Source organism: Eulemur rufifrons, chromosome 2 (genome assembly GCF_041146395.1).
Source record: "Eulemur rufifrons isolate Redbay chromosome 2, OSU_ERuf_1, whole genome shotgun sequence".
In the NCBI taxonomy this organism is placed as follows: Eukaryota; Metazoa; Chordata; class Mammalia; order Primates; family Lemuridae; genus Eulemur; species Eulemur rufifrons.
In genome coordinates this window covers 118,292,102-118,319,008 of record NC_090984.1, presented here as the reverse complement: position 1 = coordinate 118,319,008, position 26,907 = coordinate 118,292,102, and the positions used below count along the sequence as shown (strand labels likewise).

The window sequence follows — 26,907 nt, the reverse complement described above, 5'->3', positions numbered from 1 at the left end:
CAGTCACAGCAGTGAAGAGGCCCCTCCCTTCTCCAGTCCAGAAGAGCAATGTCCAGGCCGTCCCAGGCCCTTCCAGACCCTCTCCAAAGGCAGAACATGGATGCATTCAGCTCCAAGGTTGGCTCCGATATCTATCTGGCCTATAATAAATGCTTCGTTTGAATGGGATCTGAATGAATGTGCACTGAACAGTGACATCGTCATTGGATACACATCTACTGAGCACCATTGCTATCCATGTGGAGCCCCTGCTATGGTCAGGGAATGCGCCAGAGATATTAAAATACTCTCATTTAATCACTGAACTATCCTGGTGGAGGGTACTGTGTTTCCATTTTTCAGATAGGTAAGCAGAGGGCAAGGTGGAGTCAGGGTTGAGAGCCAGGGGTGTCTCTGACTGTGAGCCTGGCCCTCCTGCTCTGCACCCAGCCTCGCAGACTCCGTGGTCAGACTCTGTGCTGGGCCCTGGGACACAGGGAGGATTTAGGGTGCCCGGGCAGCTGCTGTTCAATAGCACCATGCTTGATCCGCCTTGAATGTCAATGGCCTCTTCATAAAGTATGATCATCACTCAGACAACAAGTGGCTCCTGACACCGGCTTCGGCTGAGAAGAGCAACATGTGATGGGCTTGTGCTGGGAGGTGTTCGGCATTTGTATTCACAACACAGCGCTATCCTTCCGGTGGAAACAAGGCAGTTGACCTGGGGGATGCAGAGAGTGGAAGGGACCCCTGGGGGGGTCAGGGCAGGCCAGGCATTGCTGCTTGATGGGGGCTGCAGTTACAGGACTGCACTCGCCCCCCGAGCAGCACGTTTATATATGTGTACTCCTTATAGGTATAAGGTATTCTCTTAAGACGTTTAAATTGACATCTTTTCAAGATGTTAACATCTTGTTATACATATAACATATTCTGTCAAAATATATAAATTAACATATTTTTTAAGCTTCAAGATAAGGATGGTGGAGCAAGAGGCCATGAGGAATCTGGGTCCTTTTATTTTTTAGAGACAGGGTCTTGCTCTGTTGCCCAGGCTGGAGCACAGTGGCGTAATCAGAGCTCACTGCAGCCTCCAACTCCTGGCCTCAAGTGATCCTCCCACCTTGGCTTCCCAAAGTGCTGGGATTACAGGCATGAGCTAAATTGACATTTTGACTTATTCATATTACTAATATATTAATATTTAATATAATGGGATATATAAATAAATATAATGCCAAATACAAAAGGGAATGTAACAACAGTTTGTATGTATTATATTAAAAATACAATTAAAAGTGGAACTAAAAGAACTGCGACCTCATTTTGCCCCCAGGTTGGTGACGCACGTCACACGGGGTGCGGATGAGTCAGGCACATGCTGGCCTAAGGGGGCCTCTCCTTCCCTGGGCTGCGTGGTTGGTGCCTCTGCCTGACCCGCCCACAGGGCGAAGCCTCCTAGGCTAAGGGGAGGCCTCCAACTCTCTTTGCTGGTGGCCTCTTAGAAAGCGGGCTCAGCCAGGGCCGACGCTGCCCCTTCTCCTTATTGAGCGTGCCTGGGCCGCAGAGCTTGTCCCTGCTGGGCTCCCTGGAACCAACCGGCATTCCCGTCCCCTTCCCACTGGCTGTCTCTCTGCCTCTCCCCTGGCCAGGGCCGTGCTGCTGGTGTTCACACAGGTGCCCCCCGGACTCCACTTGTGGGGTCTGATCCACCCTCCCACCCCGTGGAGATCCCTGGGCATGCGCCTGCTCTCTCCTCTCTTTAGGGCATATACGAGTTTGACGAGTATTTTCATCCAAATCAGCAGAGAAAACAAGGTGGAGTCTGGACAGAGCTCTTTGTGGGGCCCACACGGGCCCTCCTGACAGCCTGTTCGGGGGTTCCCTTCACCTCTGTACCCCTCACTGTTTTCTGCTTCCCTGCAGGCATTTATTTAATGCCTCCATGGGTTAGTTTCTTACGGCTGCTGTGACAAATTACCACAAGCTTAGTGGCTTAAAATGACACTGATTTATTATCTTACAGTGTGGAGGTCTCACTGCATTAAAATCAAGGCGTCTGCCAAGCCGCGCTCCTTCTGGAGGCTCCGGGGGGTTCTGACTCCTGCCTTTTCCAGCGTTCTAGAGGCCCCCACCTTCCTTGGCTTGCGGCCCCTTTCTCCATCTCCAGAGCCAGCCGTGTGGCATCTTCAGCCTCTCACCCTCCTGCCCCTCTCACAAGGGCCCTGTGAGCATGCTGAGCCCCCTGGATCCTCCAGGCTGCTGGCTCCACCTCAAGGTCCTGAACTTAACCACATCTGCAAAGTGCCCTGGCCAGGAAAGGCCAAGCCAGCCACAGATCTGGGGGGTTGGGATGTGGACATTCTTGAAAGTAGGGGCACCATTCTGCCCCTGCCACCCCCTGGACTCATTCCAGAGAGGACTCAGGACGACCTGCATCACTGGACGTCTGTCTCCCACGGACAGAGAGCGCCTCTGTGGGCAAGGGTACGGCCGGCTCACCACAAACTCCCTCAGCCCACGCCTAACACATACACAAAGGTGACAAGTAAAACCACGTGGAATTCATGAATCTGAAGTCAGCAGAAGGGCTCCCCCCAGGCTGGACTTTACAAACCCCAATCCCAGAGCTCCCAGCAGGGGGACAGTCCCCAAGGTGAGTCCCCCTGCCCTGCACCTGCAGTGAGAGCACAGAACTGCCGGGGAGTACGGTCAGTCTGGGACTGGTTCTGTTGGTTCTGCTGGTTCTGCTGCCTCGGAGCGTGGGGCGCAAGGGTGGAGTCCAGTGTCAGAAAAACTCGAGGGTGAATCCTGCTTCACCACAAATAGTGGAGCTGTGGGTGAGTCACTTTCCCACCTGCCGCAATTTCCTCCCATGTAATGAAGAGAATACAGTCCACCTAGCGAGATTGTTGCGAGGAGCGAATACAATCATATATGATAAAACATGGTCCAAGATAATTACTAATGATCAATGGTATTTAGTAATCAATAATTACTAGTATTCTTTCCCTCTATCATTCTTATAGTAATTCAAAACCAAGAGTATTTATTATAAGCATCTTGTATCCAACCACTTAAGCTACAGTGGGGAAATCAGGAAGTAGGCATTTCTAGTCATGAGCTTTTTGTGTGATCAATTAATCAGATACTCAGTGGCAACTGTTAGCAGATGGCTGCCCACGCCCCCAACTTATGCTAAGGCAGGCTGCTGAGAGATGCTCCAAATCTGGCCAGCGCCGTCGCTGAATCCATCTGTCTCAGGTTTGTTGGTTTTGTTTGATGTTTTTTCCTTTGTAAAATAGATTCTAAATTGAAAGTGCTGGCTTAGATATGAAAATAGCTTTAAACAGCAAAATCGCATGATTGGAAAACAAAAAAAGGTCAGTTTCGAAAAAAGGCCACTTCCATCATTTGGAAGTTAGGAAGATTTGATCAAGGGCTGGCTTGTGGCTAGAGTGAGGGGACATCAGCTGAAGTCACCTTGGAGGCAGGTGGTGAGGGAAGGTCACTCTCAAAGGTAGCCCAGCCAGCTCTGGTCAACTTTTAGCCACTTTTGGAGACGGCCTTCTTGTGGCATGCCATTGTTGAAATGAGCAACTGGGCTTTCTCATTCCAGTGGGAAGGTGTAGCCCTGTCCCCGAGAATGGGATCCCTGGATGAGGTTTCGGTTCAGAGCAGATTGGGGGGACGACCCCTAACTTCCAATGCTAGAAGGGCTGTCATGCTGAAGAGTGTGGCCCAGGGAGGCAGAACAAGAAGACAAACTTCCTTTTGTGGACTTAGACACTAGTAATCAGGGCAACACAGGGTGGGGTTGGGTGTGGGGGCTTGGAGGACTTGTTTCCCCATCAGAAATATTCATGTCAAGATCAGAAAAACACTTGTTGGCTTGTTGAAGAGGGGACACCAGAACGGAGTGGCCAGACAACTTCAAGGTCAATGTTATCTAAAGAGCCTGTGCTTCCTGGCCATACCTTCCAGAAGGTGGGTTCCTCCCTGCATGCTATGGTATCCCCAGTGCCTGGACCAGAGCAGACACTCAAAAAGTATGTGGTGAATGAATGAATTCCAGGACCGTCAGCCATGAACCCTGCAGGCATGATGACCTTTGGCTCCAGGGCCAACAATTCTCTGTGTGATCTACGCCCACTTAACCTCTCTGAGGCTCAAGTTTCTCATTTAAAAATGGGGACAATAGTAAAGGCTGCCTCATAGAACCTGCTGGGAGGTTCTGACACTGGGTGAAAAATGCTCTCTGTGGAAAAAGACAAGCCACAAAATAAACCCAGAGAGCATTCCTGAATTTAAAAACACGCATGCATAATAATATCATATGTCATGCACAGATCCACGTGTCTGTAAGGAAAAGTGTCAACACGGATCGTGAAGCCAGGTTCACGGTGGCCTCTGAGAAACAGGGAGGTGAGGACAGGGAGACTGAGTTCATCTGTAACAGTTTATGATAACAAACGATGAGGCGAGCGTGAGGAAATATTAAAAGTGGTCTGTTCTGGTCAGTGGGTATGTGGGTCTCTGTTATTTTTTGGTGTTTTTGAACTTCGTAAACTCAAGAGCAATGCTTTGAACACAGGAGTGCACCACACACGATGGTTATGAGCATGGCGGTCTGACTAGGTGCTCTCTGAACCCAACCTGGGGGTCCCCATCCCACAGCATCGGGGTCACCATGTGGGACATGGTGGCCAAGCATGGTGTGGAGGGGTTCCAAGTGGGCGAGACCACTGTGGACCCTGGAGCAGCGTCCCCAGGGGGCCCAGAGAGCCCTGTCTGTCCCAGCAGTGTCCACCCTGCCCCCCGAGCAGAGCTGCTTCGAGGAGTGGGTGGCCTCCAGGTCCCCATCTGCTGCTGCTGAGGCGGTGGCGGTTACATAAATCTCTCCTACGCTGGGCCTCTCCAGAGAAAGGAACAGAAAATGCTGCAAAAGGAGACCTTCAGAGCACGTTCACCAGAGGTGACTCACGCCGAGGAGGGGAAACAGCGAATGGGGCATGTTTGTGTGGAGGCCTAGAGACTCGGGGCTTGTCCTGGTCTCCCTTAGAGACCACCAGACCCTCCTCCCCTACAAGGCCATTTTCAGGGCCCAGCTCGGCCTGCCCTGCCCCGTGGAGTCCTGGCCCAGCCAGAACTGCAATTTGATGCTCCCGGGCTGTGGATTTGAAAGTTTGAGTACAAACGTTCCAACTGTCCCATGTCCAGGGCTGGCGCAGGGCTCGGAGCTGTGCTCCCTCCTGCCCTGGGCTCTGGTCCAGCCCTGCCCCTCTCTGGGCCTTACTGGGGAGCTGCTTGGACGGGGAGACTTCTAAGGTCCTACCCACAGCTCACAAGTCCTTGCCAAATACCGAGAAGGCCGGAGTCAGTTGTAGAGCGGCCTAAAACGAAAGTCTGTGTTGCAAGGAAGTCAGATAAACCCTGTGATAAAATCCTGAGATAAAATACAGGGTACCCAGTTAAATTTAAATTTCAGATAAACAACAACAACAATTTTCTTTTTAGCATCTAGTGCATGCCACATGTTGCCTGGGATATACTTATCCTAAATGATTATTTGTTATTTATCTGACAGTGAAATTTAACTGGGTGTCCTGTATTTTTATCTGCTACATCTGACAACTCTGTGCACGGCCAATCTGAGAAATAGCAGCAATTTCAGAATTTGTAGAAGGGACCACACCCTCAGTTTTGTCTCTGCAGGGCACATAATCTGCGGCTCAGGCTCTGTAGGTGACCTAGTTCATCAGAAAATTCCAGAGAAGCCACCAGTCAGCACACAAACATTACAGAGATAATTTATCTCATCACTAAATTCTTGCAGGGTCTCTACAGTCTAAATATAAAAGACTGGACAGATTCCGAGGGCCATCGTCCATTCACTAATGATTCAATAAGCACTAAAGGCCCATTCTGCACCAGGGCGTCAGGCAGACATTCGGGATGCCAAGACCTCTGATTTTCAAGGGGTCAACATTTAAAGAGAGTATAGATCTAAACACATGGTCCTATAATGGTGTCACATCCACTTTAACAGAGGCAGAAACAAGGCAATGGGATGGCAGTGGTGTGAGGAGACACTTAAGTTAGACGGAAGTGGGACAGGCTGGGGACACACGTGGGCTGAAGACTCAGGCATGAGACTGAGCCCCAGTGCGGTTCCTCCCCAGCTGTACGATGAGGGCAGGTGACTAACCTTCCCCACACCTCAGTTTCCTCGTCTGTAAATGAGGATCAGAGTAGGAACCACCTCCGTGGGTGCCGTGGGGTGACAGGCACTCCGGATGCCTGTGAGGCATCAGCGTGAGTGTCGTCATCGCTGCGTGGACCCACGGCTCCCAGCGCAGGGAGCTGGACCTGCTGTCTCAAGGTCCCGCCACAGTGGAGCTTTTTTTGGTTTTCTCCATTTTCCATTTTTGCATCTGGTTAATTTTATGTGAATTCCGTTGGGAACATGAGCAGAGAAATGGAAAGCCCACTGCAGGATAAATGCTGATGCCCTCACAATGTGCTCTGAGGGCTCGAGCTCCACAGAGCGGGAGGGTCGGCGGAGATGAAAGGCGCCCGAGCTTTCAATTCCTGTCCGGTCCCCGGACTCTCACAAATCGGCAGGGTCTGCCAGGCGGCTGCTCTGGACGAGTGCCACGCTGGCAAGGCTGCGGCTGCTCCCCTGGGGCGGGCAGTGCTGCAGGGCCGTGCACAGTTGGGCAGGTCCCATGAAGGGGTGGGCGGTGCCCGGAGGTGTCCCACAGGGGGACACACGGCCCTGGTTCTGGCCCAGTCTGCCTGCTTCCATTGCCACTTCCGTTGCTGGATCTGTTCCCTGTCTCTGCATAAGGATTCCAGACGGGGACCCACAGGATCATTATGAAAAAGCGAGACTACAATGAGAAGTCCTGTGAGCCCGGATGGAGTAAGCCCCTTACAGGCGACAGCCACGAACCCAACCCCAGACAGAGTACAACAAGCTACAGCCTGAGGACAGTGACAAGAAGTCAGCAGCAGGTGGATCAGGGGCGCAGTGAGTTCACTGGGGGTTTTCCTCCCTTATCTCCCATCCTTGAGCGCAACAGCTCTAGGAGAAACCCCCTCCCTTAGAAGACTCAGGAGTGGGGCCCTTGTGAGCTTGAAGTTTGGGAGGAATCCCCAAGTTTTTCTCTCTTTTCTCTCCTGGTTCTGCCCCCAGGCAGGGCCATTGCCAGGCTGCACTGCCACGGCAGTGATGGCAGCAGTGACACAGGGACCTAAACACAAGAGAAGACCCTTCCCGCTGCCCAGAGGGACCCAGGGAAGGGCCCTTGTGGTCCCAAGACTGTGGGGGGGGGGCTCCCTTGATCTTTTCTTTCTGTTTTCTCTTGCTGCTTTGCCAACAGGGTGTCCCGGCAGCGCAGATCCGTGGGACAGCGCAGGAGGATGCGGCTGCAGAAACACTGACTTTCTAGCCAAAGAGTTAGGAAAAAAGGCCCCTGGGAGCTGGAGAGTGTCAGGGAAATGCCAGGGGGCAGAAGCTGGAGAAGGGAACCCTGTAAGGCTGTGTGTGACCTGCACAAGTTCTGGGCTCACCCCAAACTATGCGTGCATGAAAGGGACCCGAAGGAGCACAGAGGACTGAACTGTGGCATAAATCCCCGCCCATATCCTGTTCCAGCAGCACTGCCAAAGCTTGACAGTCTGAACCACATGTGACCACTGCTCACAGAAGGTGAGAGAATTTGCAGACCAGACCCCACCTGCTAAAACAAAACAACATTCTCCAAAGAACGTTAAAAAGACCCAGTGTATTAGTTTGCTAGCGCTGCCATAACAAAGTACCACACACCGGGTGGCTTAAACAACAGGGATTTGCTTTCTCCCAGTCCTGGAGGCTGGAAGTCTGAGATCAAGGTCTTGGCAGGGTTGGTTACTTCTGAAGCCTCTCTCCTTGGCTTGTAGATGGCCACCTCTTCCCTGTGTCTTCACGTGGTCTTCCCTCTGTACATGTCTGTGTCCTAGGCTCCTTGCTTTTTTTTAAGGACATCAGTCATATTGGACTATGGCCCACCCTAGTGACCTTATTTTTACTTAATCATCCCTTTAAACACCCTAACTCCAAATGCAGTCACATTCTGAGGTACTGGGGGTTAGAGCTTCAACATATGAATTTGGGGTGGGGGGAGGGGGAGGCAACAACTCAACCCATAACCCAGCATCTGACAACACGATATTCAAAATGCCCAGAGTACAACCCAACATTATCATATTCCACTGCTTCTATTTTGGTAATAGAAAGAGAAAATCAGCAAGGATATAAAAGACCTGAACACTACCATCAACCACTAAGATCTAAATGACATTTATTGAACCCTCCACCCAACAACAGAATTCACGTTCTTTTCAAGTTCACATGGAACATTAACCAGGACAGACCATATCCTGGGCCATAAGACAAACCTTAACAAGTTCAAAACAATTAAAATTGTGCAAAGTATGTCCTTTGACCATACTGAAATTAAACCAGACGTCAATAACAGAAAGACACTGGGAAAATCTCCCAAAACTTGGAAGTTAAACCACATACTTCTAAATAATCCATAGGCCAAGGGGAAAGTCTCAAGGAAAAATAGCAAATATTTTGAACTGACTAAAAGTGACAATATAATTTATCAAAGTGTGTTGATGCAACTAAAGAAGTGCTCTGAGGAAAATTTATAGTATTAAATGTTTATATTAGAAAAGAAGAAAGGTCTCAACTCATAATCTAAGCTACCCTCTAAGAAATTAGGGAGGGAGGAAGATTAAATTAAGCCTAAAGCAAGCAGAAGAAAGGAAATAATAAAAGATAAGAACACAGTTCAATTAAATTAAAGAAGAAACAATAGGGAAGATTAATGAATCTATAAACTGGTTATTTAAGAAAATGCAATTGATAACTTCTTGCCAGACTAAGAGGAGAGAAAACACAAATGACCAACATTAGGAATGAACGAGGGATGTTACTACAGACTTTACTGACATCAAAAGGCTAATAAAGGATTATCGAGGTTACTAAAAACAACTACGTATCCACAAATTTGATAATGTAGATGAAATGGACCAATTCATTGAAAAACACAAACTGCCAAAACTTACTTAAGAAAAAAAGATAAACTGAACAGTCCTTATAGCTATTAAAGAAATTAAATGTATAGGCAAAGATCTGAAAAAAGAAATCTCCAAATGATTTCACTGATGAATTCTACCAAAAATATAAGGAAGAATAATACCAATTCTACACATTCTTTTCCATAAAACAAGAGGAGGGAACACTTTCCAACTCATTTCATGGAACATTTCCCAAGTTATCTTAATGAGGCAGCATTTCTCTGCTACCCAAATCAAAGAATTATTAATATGAGAAAATAAAAATGCAGATCAATATCCAATTGAACATATACAAAAAGTAGGCAACAAGATACTGGCAAACTGAGTCCAGCAATATATAAAAAAGATAATACAAGGGTGGGTCAATATCCAAAAATCATTGTAATTCATACCACACTAACAGAAGAAGAAACAAAACATAATCATATCAACCAATGCAGAGAAAGCATTTGACAAAAGTAAACATCCATTCACGATAAAAATCCTCAGCAAACTAGCAATAGAAGGCAACTTCCTAAATTTGATAAAGAGTATCTACAAAACAAAACAAAAAAATAAAAGGCAGATGATTCTTTATATACAAGAAAGATATAAAACTATCTCTATTTGCAGAAGACATGATCATCTATGTAGAAAATCTTACGCAATCTACAAAACGATCATATAACTAAGAAATGAGTTTTAAAAGGTCACAGAATACAAGATCAGTGTATTCTGACATTCAAGCAACAATTTGAATTCAAGTAAAAGTACCATTTACAATAGCACCAAAAATAAAATACTTAGTATAAATCTAGCAAAATCTGTGCATGATCTGAATGCTGAAAACAACATAACACTGATGAAATAAAGCAAAGATCTAAATAAATGGAGACTATAGTCATGAACTGGAATACTCAGTATTGTTAAGATGTGAATTCTCCCCAAGTTGATGTAGAGATCCAATGCCATCCCAGTGAAAATTCCGGCAGGAATGTCTGTAGATGTTGACAAGCTGATTCCAATATTAATTTGCAAAGGCAAAGGACCAAACAAAGCCAAAATAATTTTGAAAAAGAACAAATTTGGTGAACTCAGGCTACCTTATTTCAAGACTGACTATAAAGCTACAGTTATCAAGACAGTGTAGTGTTAGCACAAGTTGATATTTACACATTCATGGAACACAGTAGAGGGTCCAGAAATGGATTCATACCATATAATATGGCCAATTGATTTTTGAAAAGCTTGCAAAGGCAATTCAATAGAGAAAGGATAGCCATTCAACAATGATGCTGAACAAATGGACATCAATTTGCAATATATATATATGTATATATATATATACAGTTTTTTTTGAATGTAGATATATGAACTTGGAACCTAATCTCTTATACAAAAATTACAAACAACAACAAAAATCCCAAACTCATGCCTTATAAAAAAATTAACTAAAAATGGACCATAGACCTAAATTTAAACTATAATACCTTAAGAAAAATATATAGGAGAAAAATGTCCATGACCTTGCGTTAGGCATAGTTTTTGGATCCACACCAAAAGCACAATCCATACAAGAAAACATTGGCAAACTACATTTTATCAAAATTAAAAGCTTTTTCTCTGTGAAAGACACTGTTAAGAGAATGAAAACACAAGCCACCTACTGGAAGAAAATATTGACAAATCATCTGACAAAGGACTTTGTAAGTAGAATATACAAAGGATTCTGAAAACTCAACAATAACAACCCACTTTAAAAAATAGGCAAAAATCTGAACAGGAGAGCTATCACTGAACAAGAGATATGCAGGGGGCAAATGAGCACATAATGTTCGACATCATTAACCATTTAGGAATTAAATGGTTAAAACTATCACAAGATACCACTACACACTATTAAAATGGCTAAATTTTTTTTAAAAAAACTGTTACTAGGTTCTGGTAAAAATGTGGAGCAACTGGACCTTGTACACATTGCTGGTGGGAAGCAATGATACAGCCGTTCTGGAAAATAGTTTAGCAGTTTCCTATAATGCTAACCATGCACTTATATGACCCAGAAATCCCACTCTTCATGGGTATATATTTACCCAAGAGGAAGGAAAACTTACGTTCACGCAAAAACCTGTTTGCAAATGTCTTTAATCACTTTACTCATAATTTGAATGAGCACCTTGTACTACACCCTTAACATACAGTGTGCATGATGGCTGGGCGTGGTGGCCTGAGCAAGAGTAGGACCCGTCTCTACTAAAAATACAAAAAATGAGCCGGGCATGGTGGCGCATGCCTGTAGTCCCAGCTACTCGGGAGGCTGAGGCAGTAGGATTGCTTGAGCCCAGGAGTCTGAGGTTGCTGTGAGCTAGGCTGACGCCACGACACTCTAGCCTGGGCAACAGAGTGAGACTCTAAGAAAAAAAAGAGTAAGAAAACACAGTACATGTACACACGCACACACAGGCGCACACGTGCACACACATACGGCCTGCCATCTCAGGTTCATGCACACCTCGGAGAGCTGCTATTCTCCCTGTGTCTCCCGCAATGCCCTGGGTTTTTCACACAGTTCGAGCCACTTCATCCATTTTAATCGTAAGGATATGAGAGAGAGAGAGGTGTCAACTGACTCAAGGACTGGGAAGTTTAGCACCCAAATCCTGCTGCTTTGGTTAGCACACAACTGTGGGTCAGAAGAACATTTCTGACCAAGGACAATGACAATCCTGTGAGGCCATCAGACTGGGAGCTGCTGCCCCCAACTCCCCCACCCCTACCCTGGAGCTGACCTCCCGCTGAGATGTCTGGGACTCTCGTGCACCTTGGTGGCTTCCCAAGGCTGAATGGCACCATCCCTCAGGGTTGGCTACGGGGCTGGGTCCACCCGGACCCCATCAGGAGAGAGGGCCTGGGCTGTGGCGAGTTGGCCAAAGACTGGGGACCCCCAGCGTGCAGTGTCGTAAGCGTGTGTTAATGGGCTAACAGGAGTGACGGCAGCAGTGATCATGGCCACCAGAACACTTGAGTTGATGCCACCAAATCTGGGGAAGGCTGAGGGGAGGTGGGGCTTGTTTGGGGCATTTCAGTGCAGGAGGACGCCCCCTTGTGTTGAAGGCTGCGGGGCCACATGGGCACCGGAGGGCGAGGAAGCCAAAAGACTTCACAGAACATACTGTACACTCACCAGAAACGTGTGCATGTGGTCACAAGAGACCAGTACACGGATATCCACAGCAACACTGTCCACAATAGCCCCAAGCTGGAAACCACTCAACTGCCTTGAACAGTAGAATGGACACGTGACGGATACACAGTCGCACAGTGGAATCCCTCGCGGCGGTGTGAGTTCTGAGTTGCAATTAGACGCAACAACGTGCCCAGATCCCACAAACGAAATGATGACCAAAAAACCCAGGCATAAAGAAGAGCACACCATGTGAGTCCATTTACATCAGTAGTTCTCAACTGATCCCCAGGGGGACCTTTAGCAACCTCTGGAGACATTTCTGATTGTTATGACGGCTCGGTAACGAGACACTCCTGGCTTCTAGGGGGCTGAGGTCAGAGGTGTTGCTACATCCTACAACGCACAGGAGAGCCTCTAGCAGCATAGAATTGCCCAGTCCCAAAAGCCAACAGTGCGCCGTTTAAGAAATTCTGATGTTTATAAAGGTCAAAGCCAGGCAGAACTAGTATCTGGTGTCAGGGTTGGGCTATTGGTTGCTCCTGGAGGGGTAAACTCTGGGAGAAGGCATGAGGGAGTTTCGGGGAAGGGCGCTGGTCACAGTTCTGATCTGGGTGCTGGCTACATGGATGTGTTCACGTTGAGGAAATGCATCAAGCTGCACACTTTATCTTATACTCCAAAAGATGTCCTTTAGGAAGATGGAGGGAACAGCCACACGTGCACGGGTATCTCGAATTTGATCCAAATGACTTTTGAGATGGAACCTCTATTCAGACTGTTCAACCCTCAGCACATCAGAGAAGGCTCAGAGTGAGCTCAGCTGTCCCTGCAAACTGTGGGTGACGATCGATCGTCACAGTATGGCAGTCACTACCCACAGTTGTTTGGCTGCCTTCCAAGGACCCTACAGCCCTAAGGATGGAGAAACTACGACGATGCAGGAGCACCCTGGAGGGCACAGGCCAGCACGGCAGCCCGTGCAGCTACTCCTCTGTTTGGATCTTCAGAACTGCCAGTGACTCGGGTAGCATAACTTCTGTTAATGCCTTTCACAAAACTGGCTGCCTGGCGGATGGGCACGCCTGTAGCTTTGACTCAGGAGGTGCAATTTATGTGATCAAAGCATCTGTGCCCCCATAATATTCTGAAATTAAAAATAAAACAAAACAAACAAAACCCCCAAAAACCTGGCTGCAGAAACTGTCTCTAGAAAAGGTGGGTGTTTTGCCCAAGGTTAGTCCCTGGAGCAGAGTTGGAAGATGTGTGTGTGTGTGTGTGTGTGTGTGAGAGAGAGAGAGAGAGAGAGAGAGAGGAGGGGGGCGGGAGGGAAGGAAGACGAATGAGAGCATTCCTGTGCACAGGTGAACGAATCCACACATCAGTTCAAACTCAGGATCTGGTCTGCTGGTGACACACCTTCAGTGTCTCCTCCTCCCTGAGGACTTGCATTTCCACGAATATGCACCGAGTTTTATCTGCCATGGCCTTCCCCAGGGGGAGAGAAGGGAGGGAGTTCAGAAGGAAGAGAACGAGGAGGTGACCCATAACCGGCTCCAGGCACTGGAGTGCTGTGCGACACTGGAGCGGGCAATCGCTTGTTTAAACAGTAACCGACCAGGTGAAAAGTGCAGGACTCTGGGCACTTAGACTTAATCGCCAAGGAAAATGGACAAGTCCATGGGGGCACAACCTGAGTACTGGCCACAGAGGAAATCCCTCCTTTGCTCAAAGGTCCGTACCGCACAGGCGCTTGGCCTAGCCCCGGCTACAGGTGGCCGTGAGGTGGGGGTGGGGCACTGCAGCAGATCCGCTGGCTTAGTCCCAAAGGTGCCTCTGGTGCCTGAAGGTGCCTCTGGTGCCCGGGGCAGGGCTCTCAGATGTGGGATCCTAAGTGAATGAAGCAGGACTGTATCTTGCTCTGTCTTTGGAAGGCCCTGGAAGAAATGCTAACGAGCACAGGTTTGAAGGCTTCTTCTTAATGAGGTGCTTGCGCCAAGAGCACCATACAAACTTCCAGGTTGTAAAAATAAAGGTCAGCCTGGTGTATGTTGGGAAGAAGTGATCTCAAAATCAAGCAGGGAGCCATCCTCTCTAAAACGATGTGCATCGAGGTCCTTTAAAAATTCACAGAAAAGCAGCATTTCGTAGCACCCAACTCGGCACCATCGATGCCCTCCCACTCCGGCACGTGAGTGATTCGCAGAAGGCCATGGTCAGACGTCAGGACAGCGGAGGCGGCGGAAGCCTTCAAAAGCCACCCGGCTGCCCAGGCTGGCTGCTCCAGCTCCAACCCCGGCTGCCAGGTGTCCGTCTCGTGTCACCTGGCTCCATGCCCATCCCGTGCCTGCCCTGGTTGGCCACGGCGCCCCCCTGGGAGGCGGCGTCTTCCCATCATACAGATAGTAAAATAGAGGCTTTGGTAGGTTAAATATTTCCAAAGTCTCAGGGCCTCAATTCCAACTTCCTATCATCGTGTACTCCGCAAAACCCCAGAATTATTGTTATGGAAATTAACAGTCTTCACCAAATCTGTATTAGTCAGGGGTCTCCAGGGAAACAGAAACTATATATATATATATATATACACACACACACACACACACACACATACATATATATATATATATATATATGGGAAGAGATTTATTATGAGAAATTGGCTCACATGACTACGGTGGCTGAGAAACCCCATAACCTGCCACCTGCATGCTGGAGACCCAGGAAAGCCAGTGGTGCCATTCAGTTTAAGTCTGAGGGCCTGAGAGCCAGAGGGGCCCACGGTGTAAATCCTGGTCCCAGAGCAGGAGAAGGCGAGACGAGATGAACCAGCTCAGGCAGTGAGGCAGGAAGAAAGGAGACAGAGTCCTTCTTCCTTCCCCGTCTTGTTCTATTCAGGCCCTCACCAGATTGGTTGGTGCTGCCCACCCTGGGGAGGGCCACTTCTCTCCTGGGTCCAACTAGCCTCCTCCGGAAACACCCTCACTGTCCCGGACACCCCCAAAAGTAATGTTCAATCTGGGCAGCCCATGGCTCAGTCCAGTTACACATTACATTAACCATCACAGTCTGCTAGTGCATAGCAGTGTCTGAGCACATTACACGCGACAGGTGACAAGTGCCAACTTTCTCCAGAAGCCTGGTGCACAGGCCTTAGCTGACGAGTGTGACTGTGCCGCCCCCACCAGTGGCACCGATGCTCCCTGCACTGCCATGTGCTCGTCCTGATGGAGGGACAGAAAGAGCTCCACAGAGACCCTGCTTTGATCTAATCTGGAAGTGAGGAATCCTTTTCTACTCCCTGCGAGGGTGTCAGTGGGTGGGTTCTGCCTTTTTCTGCAGATGGAGAAGCCCAAGGCCAGAATCAGAGCCAACTGGTCTGTGCCGAGTCCCCGCTGGGCCAGGCACTGAGCGCCTCACCCACGATCACCGGATTTATACACGTGGGAATGGCGCCCAGGCCTCCTCCAGATCCCCAACCCCCAAAGGCTTTCTCGTCAAGTCATCCAGCCCTGTAATACTTTGGGGTGATGTCCTGCAGAGAGCTGGCCGCCGAACTTGGCTATTTTGCTGAAAGAACAAAATCCAGAACAGAGTTCTGCCCCTTCATTAAACTTTCCGACACACAGAGAGCTAGTGACCCTTTCTGTGTTATTCTTCCATGTAGGCTGTGGTTGATGGCAAGATTTGCTGCCTAATGTCGATACCTGCCACTCTCGTTGGCTAATGTGTCCGTGCTGGAGTTTTCAATTAAGAACAGGGTGTACAACATAAAAATAAAAGCTGATATCTACTGAGAACCTGCTCTATGCCAGGTATGTGCTGGGCACTTTATGGGCATGCTTGGATTTTATCAACACCCCTATGAAGGGGATACTATCACCACCCTTGTTTTATAGGCGAGGAAACTGAGGCACACGTGGAAAGGAAGAGTGTGGAGAGGCATCACCCCACAGCCCTCTCCGGAACCACCGTAAGTGGCCACCTCCATGTGCCAACACTGCACTGGACCACGAGGGATGTGTCCTTCCCTCAAAGAGCACCTAAGCCAGCGGGGCAGGTAGAGGCCACGCCTGCGGCAACCCAAACGTGACGAGGCACAGTGGCACTGGGTCCCGCACTGAGTGCACGCGGAGAACTTCTGGAGCAATGTTCGCGCTTGTTTCCGTGCCTCCCCTGTAGCGTTTAACCACCAGGAAATCGGTCTCGCTCAGCAGAGGCTCCCAAAGGGGGTCCCACTCAGATCCCAGGGATGGCGATGGGTCCAGATCCAACCCCCCACACTGGCCATCCTGGCTTTCCGATCTGCCCCTGCACTGAATGCTCGGGGTGTTTTCGTGGGGCCACCTTCCTGCTGCCTTGGCCTGAGGTGCTGCCTATGGCTCCTCCGTGTATCTCCTGGGCGCCCCAGGGGTGGGGAGGAGCAGTAACCCCTAAGAGCTCTGGGCCTGGGTGCTGTAACTTCGTGGGGTCCCCTCCCCTCACTTTCACAACAGCCCAGTATGAGGTGGGGGACTGGAGCTCAGAGAGGTGAGGTCATTTCCCTGCGCTTGGCCAGCTCTTATATAATCGATCTGGAATTAAACACCAGGTCTGCTGACTCATAACCCTTGACACTCCAGGCTGGATTAATAGTGTTCTTCACTGGGGCCCCACGCTAATTTATTCCTACAACTGACAAAATATTTATTACATTACATTATGCTATATTTATTATGTTACATTTATAATATTATGTTGTATTGTTACATTATATGATAGTCAGCTGTATACTTGTCAATCTTTCTTAGGAATTTGAGCTCTTTAAGGATACGAGCTGAGTCTAATTTCTCTTTGAATCCCGGTGCCTAGCACATCTATTTAGGTAGAGTAGATGCTAAAAACATGCTTTATTTTTTTAAAAAACCTTGCTCAGTGAATCGCTAAGAATCGAGCTGTTGATGCAGTATATCCACGGTAGAGGAGGTGGCTCTATTTGCTGGGTGCCCAGCATGCCTAGATCCACAGTAGGACCTAGGAAAACAAGAATATTTTTGGAAAGCCTGAGAGCATTACGGAATTAAGAGGGAAAAGCAAATTCACCCCTTTTGAAACCGTTGCCATAGTAACTCAGCACAACGCAGCAGGAGAAAATGCTGTCTCGTCAGAGCACATCATCTCTGATTACCAATAATGGAGGGAACATTTGCCCTGGGGAGGACAGAAATGCTCGGATGGTGAGGGCCAGGGTCTCCGACCTCCACGCTGCATCCCGCGGTCCGCAGTGAGAACTCAGGGGACCCCACACACGCCTCAGAGCCACAGCTTGCTTTTAGAGGAGCCTGAACCTCAATGAGAAGTAGCCAACACCAGCTGGGATGGCCCCATCTCCCGGGCTGCACCTGACGACCACCTCTACGTGGCTGCGGGCGGGGCGTCAGCTGTGCCTCTGCTGGCTCAGCTATGAGAAGCTTGGGCCACTCTCACTAGATGTCAGCAGTGGAGCAAGTTTTCCCTTGGGGAATAGCTGGCAAAGGTTGTCATACATTAGTACTTATTCTACCCCAATTAATTTGATATCATCTTTAGTGCGATTAAACAGCATCATTGGAACCAAATGGGTGTCCCCTGTGTGGGCCAGTGGCCTCCCAGTCATATTACACCCCTTTTCACTGGGCAGAGTGAAGTCTCCAGGCCTTAGGGGGATGGGTAAAAATTAGTTTGTTCAACTGTTCACTCATTTATTGACTAAATGGGCATTTAATGGGTGTCTACTACGTGCCAGGGGGTCAGGCTGGAAGCCAGAGGTACAAAGGGAAAAACTGTGTAATCCCTATTTTGGAAGAAGAGAGAGAGAGAAAGGGAAAGAGAGAAGGAGAAAAGAGAGGGGTACGGGGAGAGAACAAAACAAATAGGGTTGAATCAGAGCATCACTCTACATCCCAGAGTGCACGGAGGCTGGGGCAATGGTGATCCAGTGTTTACCTCCCGAAGGGGGATCTTTTTGGATTATTTTTTAACTTCCCCTCCGCTATACTGCAAGATTGTTTTCAGTAGTGTTCATGGCATGAAACAAACAACAAAAGGCCAGATTCTCCACTGGAGGTGCACGTGAGATGCTACAGGAGGACTTACATAAAATGCCAGCACCTCCTCCACCCAACCTGGCTACCGGGTGACCATTGCACCCTTCTGCACACCGGCACCTGCATGAGCAGCGAGGGAGGCACAGAGGTGACTGTCACTGCACCCTCCTCCACAGAGACACCTGCATGAGCAGAGTGGGAGGCACAGAGGTGGCTGTCACTGCACCCTCCTCCACAGAGACGCCTGCATGAGCAGAGGGAGGCACAGAGGTGGCTGTCACTGCACCCTCCTCCACAGAGACACCTGCATGAGCAGAGAGGGAGGCACAGAGGTGGCTGTCACTGCACCCTCCTCCACAGGGGCACCTGCATGAGCAGAAAGGAAGGTACAGAGGGGGCTGTCCCTTGTGGACAGAAGCCAGGACACGTGCAGCCTCACTCATGGTTATTTTGGGACACCCAACTGGGTCAGAAGATGCAGAAAGACTCAGAAAGCCATGTCAAAGTCCCCAGCCTGTGCATGGGAGGAAGACAAGTGCACTGGGTTAGCAAGAAAACAGCGCCAGCGAAGATGAGGGAGGCTGGAGCTGTGTGTGTGTGTGCGCGCGCGCATGCGCGCGTGTGTGATTCCTGTGTGTGTGTGTGTATGTCTGCCCGCACACACATGATCAACAGAGTTGGCCTGAATGAACCCCTGCCAGGAAAGCAAATAAAGACTAGGATTAGACTTTTGTTGTCCTTCAAAAGGATGCCATAGTCCTGTTCCGTGAGTGGAGAGCACTTTTTAAGAGGTCATTTCTTTTTTTTTTTTTTTTGGGGGGGCGGGGACAGAGTCTCGCTTTGTTGCCCGGGCTAGAGTGAGTGCCGTGGCATCAGCCTAGCTCACAGCAACCTCAAACTCCTGGGCTTAAGCGATCCTTCTGCCTCAGCCTCCCGAGTAGCTGGGACTACAGGCATGTGCCACCATGCTCGGCTAATTTTTTCTATATATTTTTAGTTGGCCAGATAATTTCTTTCTATTTTTAGTAGAGACGGGGTCTCGATCTTGCTCAGGCTGGTCTTGAACTCCTGACCTTGAGCGATCCACCCGCCTCGGCCTCCCAGAGTGCTAGGATTACAGGCATGAGCCACCACGCCCAGCCAAGAGGTCATTTCTTACAAGGAACCTTAATCCTTCTCACCCTCTGTTCCTGAAAGCAATCATCCACCATTGTGGGTGGGGGTGGCGCCGGGGGCGGGGCCGGGGGTTGGGGTGGTGGCCAGGGGCAAAGCACATGGAGCCGGGGACCAGGAGAGCTGAGAGCTGCCCCACGGCTGCAAACCAACTTCCCCGGCCTCCACTTACCAAGCTTTCAAACAGATCCCATGATCCCTGCCCATCCGTCTCCCAGATGCTTTGCAAGCATCAGATGGAAAGATTTTCTTTTTATATAATAAAGCTACTGACACCCACGCCTTTTGTGATTCAAGCCAAGGAGGGTCTGTGCCGTCTCTTTGATCCTGAGTGTTTTGCACACAGAGGTATTCAGGAAGCGCTCCCTGGCTTGTTTGGGCAAAATCAAGCCATATTATGCTCCACAGGTGACCTGTCTATTGGAGAGAAAATCGTCTCAGAAAGAAGATTGGATTCATCCCGAGAGTCCTTAAGGGCACTCCAAGGGCTCAGGACACCCCAAGAAAGGATCTGCTCGCCAGCCTGGGGGGCAGACGGTGCTCTAATCCTCTGTTGAAAAAGTCTGGTCCAGCTCCAGAGAAATGTTTGGGAATGGGATCTGGGCCTGTCCCCTGAGGGGTCTGACAAGGACGCTGCTCAGAGAAGTGGTGCCGAGAGCACGGGAGTGCCAGCGGCAGCTGGCAGGGAGCCGGGCAGGAGGCTTCTCCCTCAGACGGGCTAGAAAATGCTTCCTTCCGGATGGGAGAAGACAGTGCTGGTGTTTCAGCTTATCAGCATAAGGTCACATGTGGACGGCTGTCAGCTCTGTGTCAGCTTTTGTAGCAGGCAGGGAAGAAAGAAGAGCAGATGAACGAAAGGAAAACACAAAGATCCCTGGTCCTGCTTTCGTTCTCTCTTCATTAATTGGCAGCTTTTAGAGAAGGTGAAGCTCATCCCACGGTTGAGGTGGAAAGACCTGGGGGTTCAGGCCAGGGGGCAAATTCGGGGCTCTGTCACCCACTGGCAGTGTAGCCACAGACACACTACCCATTTCTTTGCCTGGCCTGTGGTTAAACACCCTGACTGGCAGACCGCGGAAGGTTCAGAGATGACATGTGCATACAGCAGGCACTCAATCAGTGCAGAGACTTGCTGGAGAAAAGCCTGGAACAGAGAAGAAAAACTGCCCGTGAGGGGTTTGACTTTCAAATTGTGCTGCGGGGCCAGGCCAGCTGGAGACAGGCTTTGTCCTTGGGAAGTTTGAGCAAGTCCTCATTAAGGAGGAATGTGGCGACTGAGACAGAAGATGCTGTGCTAGAAAAATTGTTCTGCTGAGGGTTAATGAGAAAGCGTCGGGATTATGCTGAGATGTTTATTTCTTAAAAACTTGCTCACCCAAGGACATGCATCATCTGTTACATGCTGCTTACTTGGTGGCTAACAAGTGCTGTTTAAAAGAAAATACAGTAAGTTACACACACACACACACACACACACACACACACGCACGCCAATTGGACCCCCAGGGAGTCACAGCTACTCCTGCAGGCCAGACGTTCACAACACACAGCTCTACCAACGGCAGGGGGTTCTTCAGGCAGCTGTTTTTGCTATTTGTCAAACACACCAGCAGTTCCTTAAGTGAACTTATGAACCAAAATCAGGGGTGCTGATATACACTCCCAATGGCAACAGGAAATACCCACCCCTACTACTCCAATGGAGAGAAAGTGCAGGGACAGGGAGGTGGGCCATCGTACTCCAAGTCTGACATGGCTACCAAGGAGCTGTGTGACTGTGGATTAACTCCTCACCCTCTCTGTGCCTTCTTCTTCTTATTTGTAAATGAGGCTAATGAGAATATTTCCGTCCTTGGGGTGCTGGGAAAACTTCTTGAGCTGATAGATTAAAGACCTGAGCCCAAGGCCCAGCACATGGTACAGAGCCTAGCACCAGCTAAATAATAGTTTAATAAACTACCATCCATCTTAGTGTTCGTGGTGTTACTAGTAGTAGTTGGTGGTGGTGGTATCTTTATTTTCACTGCTTTAAGATGGTGCATGTTCTGGAAAGAACTTTTTCAAACTCTGGAATTATGAGCTTAATGTTTTCCTTCCAACTCAAGAGTCTACAAATATGCAATGGACTAGAAAAATGGGCAGGGCGTGTGTTTGGGGATCAGACAACCCTTTGCCCAGGCCCTTCCCCTCTTGGCTCCTCGGATGTTTGGTGCAAGGGGCATGGGGCTCATTCCTTTCCGACAGATGTGTTTGCTGAATTTGCTGGTGGTGGGCAGAGTCCCTGGTGCTGGGCGTGGGTGGGAGGGAAGACGCCACTGGCCTGAGGGATGGGGGTGGAGCTCCTGCCTCTTCCTTGCAGGCAGCAGGGGAACTGGGGGCGCTGGGGAGAAAATCTGGTGGGTGGGTGGGGCAGGAGAGGCATGAGACAGAGTGAAGAAGGACACTGCTCGGCGGGGGTGCTGAGCCCTGAATCCCCAGCCAGTAGCATGAGAATGAGGGTGTTGAGTATGGCAACAACCTGCTTGAATAAATTCAACATTCTGTTTATCCACTCGACCAACAAGCATGGACAACATCGGAACTCTACACTTCACGGAGCACGTCTCGGCCGCCCGGCTTGTCCAGTGCTGGCTGCATCAATGGGAATGGCCATCAATCCAATGTTAGCATTGAGGAGATGGTGGCTCTTGCCAAAGTCCCCACGGCAAGTGTGGGGGCCAGCTCAGACCTGGGCCCGCAGCCCCAATCTCACCGGCTGCACTTCCGTGCAGAATCGACTTCCTACCAGCCCCGTGACCCATGCTGGGCGGAGACACACGAGAACCTGCAAAGTCATCTGCACAAATGACGACCTAGCAGGTAGGAAGGGAGAAGGCCATGAGAATGCCACAGAAGAGGGCTGGTCCTCAGAATAAAGGACGATATCTTAGAGTGTGGGGTCTAGGGCACCTGGCTTCATGGGAGGGGTTCTGAATCTGGCTTTGAAGGGGAGAGGGGGGCATCACAAGGACAAAGCTCAGGGCACCGCTGCGGGGAGCTGTACGTGTCTCAGCCTGGCTGGTGTGGGGGCCTGGAAGGCACATTTGGGGCCAGGCTTAGAGACCCAGGTTTGGTCGTGGGAACAAAGTCAGCCCAAAGACGTGGCAACTTATCTTACAGATGGGGGCACTGAAGACCCTGAGCAAGCGGAAGCTCACTCTGGCAAGGACGAGGAAAGGAAAACAGAGCAGGAGGCAACTGGAGACAGCCCCGGGGTGAGAAGCACCTGCACGGGTGCACGGAGGAAAGCAGGTGTGGCCAAGGGCTGCCGCGGTGGCGTGGGAATTTGGGGATGGACGTGTCCATGTCAAGAAATACCCCACCCGGCTAGGGTGCCCCCAGTGGAAACTACCGCCAGGTTAAAGAACATTTCATGAGCTATGCTGCAGTGTGACAGGTGAGCAAGCACAGCATGGTGTCTGAAAGCAAAGATGCCCAGCCACAAATCCTTGAAATCCCCCTGCCACTTGCGCCTTGTGTGACTTGGGCAAGTGACGTAACCCTGGGGCCTCAGTTTCCTCATCTGTAGAATGACAATGATGATAGAGTACTTATCACATTAGCATATATATAACACACAGAAAGTGCTGGGAGCAGTGCCTGGTCCTTCATGAGTGCCCAATAAATGTCACGTTGCACAATGATTACTATCTGTTGTATCTGCAAAGCTGCTTGCCCACATTAGCCCATCCAATGTTCAAAATAAACTCCTGGGGCAGGCATTAGCGAGCCCCTCCTCAGATATGCAAATGGACTTGGAGTCATGGCTTTCCTGGGACACCCAGGCAGGACCTGGGAGATCCAGGACCGGAAGTCAAAGCCCTTTGGGCAACCTGTGGCCACCCCTGTGGCAGATGAAGAGCCTGCCAGCTGCTCTCAGCCCTGCTGGCGGGGGAGCCCTGCAGCTGTGGCGCAGAGGCACCTGGGAGGGCCGGTCCTCCCGACTCCCTGTTTGACTCCATCCTGTCCCAGCGGTGAGCCCCGGGCTGCTGCTTGCTGCTCCAGAGCACAGACTCAGGGAAGCCTTTGCCAACCTCACTTGTTAATCTCTCCAACACACTGGAGTGTCTGGCTGGGTGGGAAAAACCAGTGTTAACTTCAATTAACATTGCGATGCACCTGCTTTGCTTGAAATGTTCTCAGAGCAGGTGAGGGATTGGAGCCTTTTAAGAAGTCTCCAGCAAGAACCCTTTGGGAGGCCTGATAAGGGGCATAAATTTAAATAAGCCAATGTCCACAGGATTTTTAAAGAAGGGGGAGTCGGGAGTGGGAGTCAGGGAAGAGGGGAGGTAGAAATGGTGTCATTGAGGGACTTTCTGCCCGTGGAGTAAGAGAGCAGCAGGCCAGCAGGCAGCTGTTTCCAGGATCCAAAATGCATTTGTGAGTAAGCTGCATGCAGAGGTGTTGAGCGATTGAACGAGGAGGATGTGCCCAGAAAACTGCTGGCAGGGAGGGGAGCAGAGCAGAGAGCAGAGGCCCTGAGCCGAGGGAGTGAGCCCCGAGGAAGAGCACGTGGGAGCCAGGTGGCCGGTGCAAATCCCAGCTCTGCCACTTAATGTTACTTCACCTCCCCAGGCCTCAGTTGCTTCATCTGAAAAATGGGCTTAACTGTAGTTTCTACTTCAGAGCATGGAGATAAGGCTTAGCTACGTTGGTAAAGAACTCAGCAGGGAGCCTGGCACGTAGCAGAAGGCAGGCATTATTGTGGTCGGCACTGTTATGGTGACCCGAGGAAAGGTTAACACCTCCAACCTCCGTGGTGTGAACCCAGAGGCAGAAGCGGCTTTGGTGGCTTCATGCTGCTCTCCACAAGGGATCCAGGGAGTGGAGGCAGCTTCCGAAGTGAAACATAGCAGCTCACATGCTCCTCCCCAGAATGGCCATAAGCACCACATAATTTTCCTGATCAAAATTAACAAAAATGAACTCCACCTCCGAGGGCCAATAGACATCATTCCTCAACAGGAGGCCGAACAAACTCCCCCTTTGCAGAAGACAGTGCACCTCCTGCAGCGTTTGGCAGAAGGAGTCTGCCAATGGGCCAGTCCACCCTGCGGCTGCGGGGTGCGATGAGCTCCGTCAGCCTAAGCCTCGCCAGTGGACATCCAGGGATGAATCCTGGGCATCGGAACACAGCACTGGGCAGCTCCAGCCACCGGAACCTCTTAGTCCACTTGACCTACTATAACAAAATATCACAGTCTGGGTAACTGATAATCAACACAAATTTACTTCTCACAGTTCTGGAGGCTGGGAAGTCCAAGATCAAGGTGCCAGCAGGTCTGGTGAGAGCGGCCTCTGCTCTCTGCCTCTGTACCGTGACACTGCATCCTCCCGAGGGGGTGAATGCTGTGTCCTCACAAGGTAGAAGGGCCAGAAGGGGCGATCCACCCCCTTCAGCCCTTTTATAAGGCACTAACCCATTCACGAGAGTGGGGCCCTCACTGCCTAATCACCACCTAAAGGCCCCCCTCTTCATGCTGTTGCATTGGGGATCAAGTTCCAACATCAACTTTGTGCTAAACACAAACATTCAAACCGTAGGAGAACCCTGTGCCCAGGTGCCTCCTGGGCCCTACCCAGTGTCTGGCGTTTGAATGACCTTCATACTGGCTGAGCCCTGATTAGACGGGGCATTGTTTGGGGCCACCAGCCCTGGTGACTGACAATCTTGGAGCAGAGAGGGACCCTGGGCACCGATCAAAGTCCATGCCAAGCACAGTGACCAGTGTTTTTGCCATCCATCACAGGAGACATGATTAGCCAGCGCCATTGACAGGTGAGGTGCAGAGAAATCATGTGACTTCCCAAGTTACACACGACCAGTGAGAGGTTAAGAGAATGTGCACCAGGATTTTCTGACTGCGATTCCAGGATTTTTCCCATCTCTCCATGCAGTAAGAGCTCCTATGGTCCCACCCACTCAACCGGAATTTTGCAGACCAAGAAACAGAAAATAATGCAACATTGTAATAGGCGCTATTTACCGGCCAAGCTCTGCACACGCATGGCCTAATTCTCACAGCTCCACAAGGCAGGAAAGGTCACCATTCCCACTTTACAGATGAGGACACTGAGCTTCAGGAAGACACATGATGTGCCTGAGTCACCCAGCTGGTTTCCAGCTCAGAATTCAAACCTAGGTCTGTCTGACTCTGCATCTCAAACCCCTAATCACCGTGCTGTGCTGAACCCCTAAGCAGCAGAGCTCAGAGAGAGGACGCTGGTCACCACTCATCTCTCCCTGAGGGTCACACAATGTGTAAGCAGCACTGTCAAAAGTGAAGAGGCCCAGCTCCCCAGCCGGCCTCCCCAGGAAGGGCCCCTGGGCAAGTCTGCATTCCCCAAGCAGGGAGCCACCAGCAGGCTGGGCGACCTGCCAGGGGCTGGCGAATTGTTTTGCTTTTCCTAAGGAGTTCCCTCCGGGGAGCAGCTAAAAGGGCCCCATTCGCATATTCCCTGAGGCTCAGACTATCCAAATGGCATCAGAATGGCTTCCCTGAGCTCCTGTCATATGCAGGAACATTCCAAACCTTCCATGTTTGTTATTTCCTTTAATTCCTCCTTAAATCCCAGGAGGTGGATTCTGTGTCACAGATGAGGAAACTGAGGCTCAGAAACCGGTCCTGGAGCCCAGGTGTGACCCAGGCTCTGAGCTCTCTGCTGCTGGCCTTCCAATACTAGCCAGCCAGTGGGCTTCGGGCCTTAAGGGTGATTCTGCCCCGTTTGACAGGGAAGCGGCTGGAGCCCCAAGGACTACATCAGGGAGGGACAGCGAAGGGTAGGGAATTAAGCGGTCACGGGGATGGGCTCCAAATTACAGTGACCTGTGTCCACCTGCCTTCTCTCCACGGTCTATACGGCACCAGGCATGGGGAGGAGGCTTCACAAACACTACCTGAAGGAATCCCTGACAGCACTTCTGAAAGAGAGGAATTATACCTCCTTGCAGGCTGTGAAAACTGAGGACCAGAGAGGTTAAGGAGTTTGCCCAGGAGTAGCCGGGCGGAGCTGCAAGCCCAGGTTTGTGCAGCTGCACTGTGAGAGGTGAGTATAAACACACTGTTGGAAGACGACAGGTCTCTCCTGTCCTGTATGCCTTTTGGGGGAAGCACGGATACATAGCTTTTGTTCTGGACTATCTGTGCTTTCAAAGACCTGTACAGTAAACAGTCCTGATGAATGAAATAGTGTCCCCACTGGGGAAGAGGGCACATGGGTTTCCAGAGTGGGACAATAAAGAGGACATCTCTCCTGCTGAGGCAAAGGCTGTACGTTGTATCTGCAGGCTCCTTGAAAAGACCGGGGTTTCCTAAGCAGAGCTTCCTCGGCTGTTACACAAACACACTGCGT

The 26,907-nt window shown here is 50.0% G+C and overlaps 1 protein-coding gene across 1 annotated transcript in view; it reads right to left on the bottom strand.

Annotated features, from left to right (window-relative positions):
* C2H14orf132 (chromosome 2 C14orf132 homolog) overlaps positions 1-26,907 on the bottom strand; it is a 42,213-nt gene that overhangs the window by 1,234 nt on the left and 14,072 nt on the right. The window lies entirely within an intron of this gene.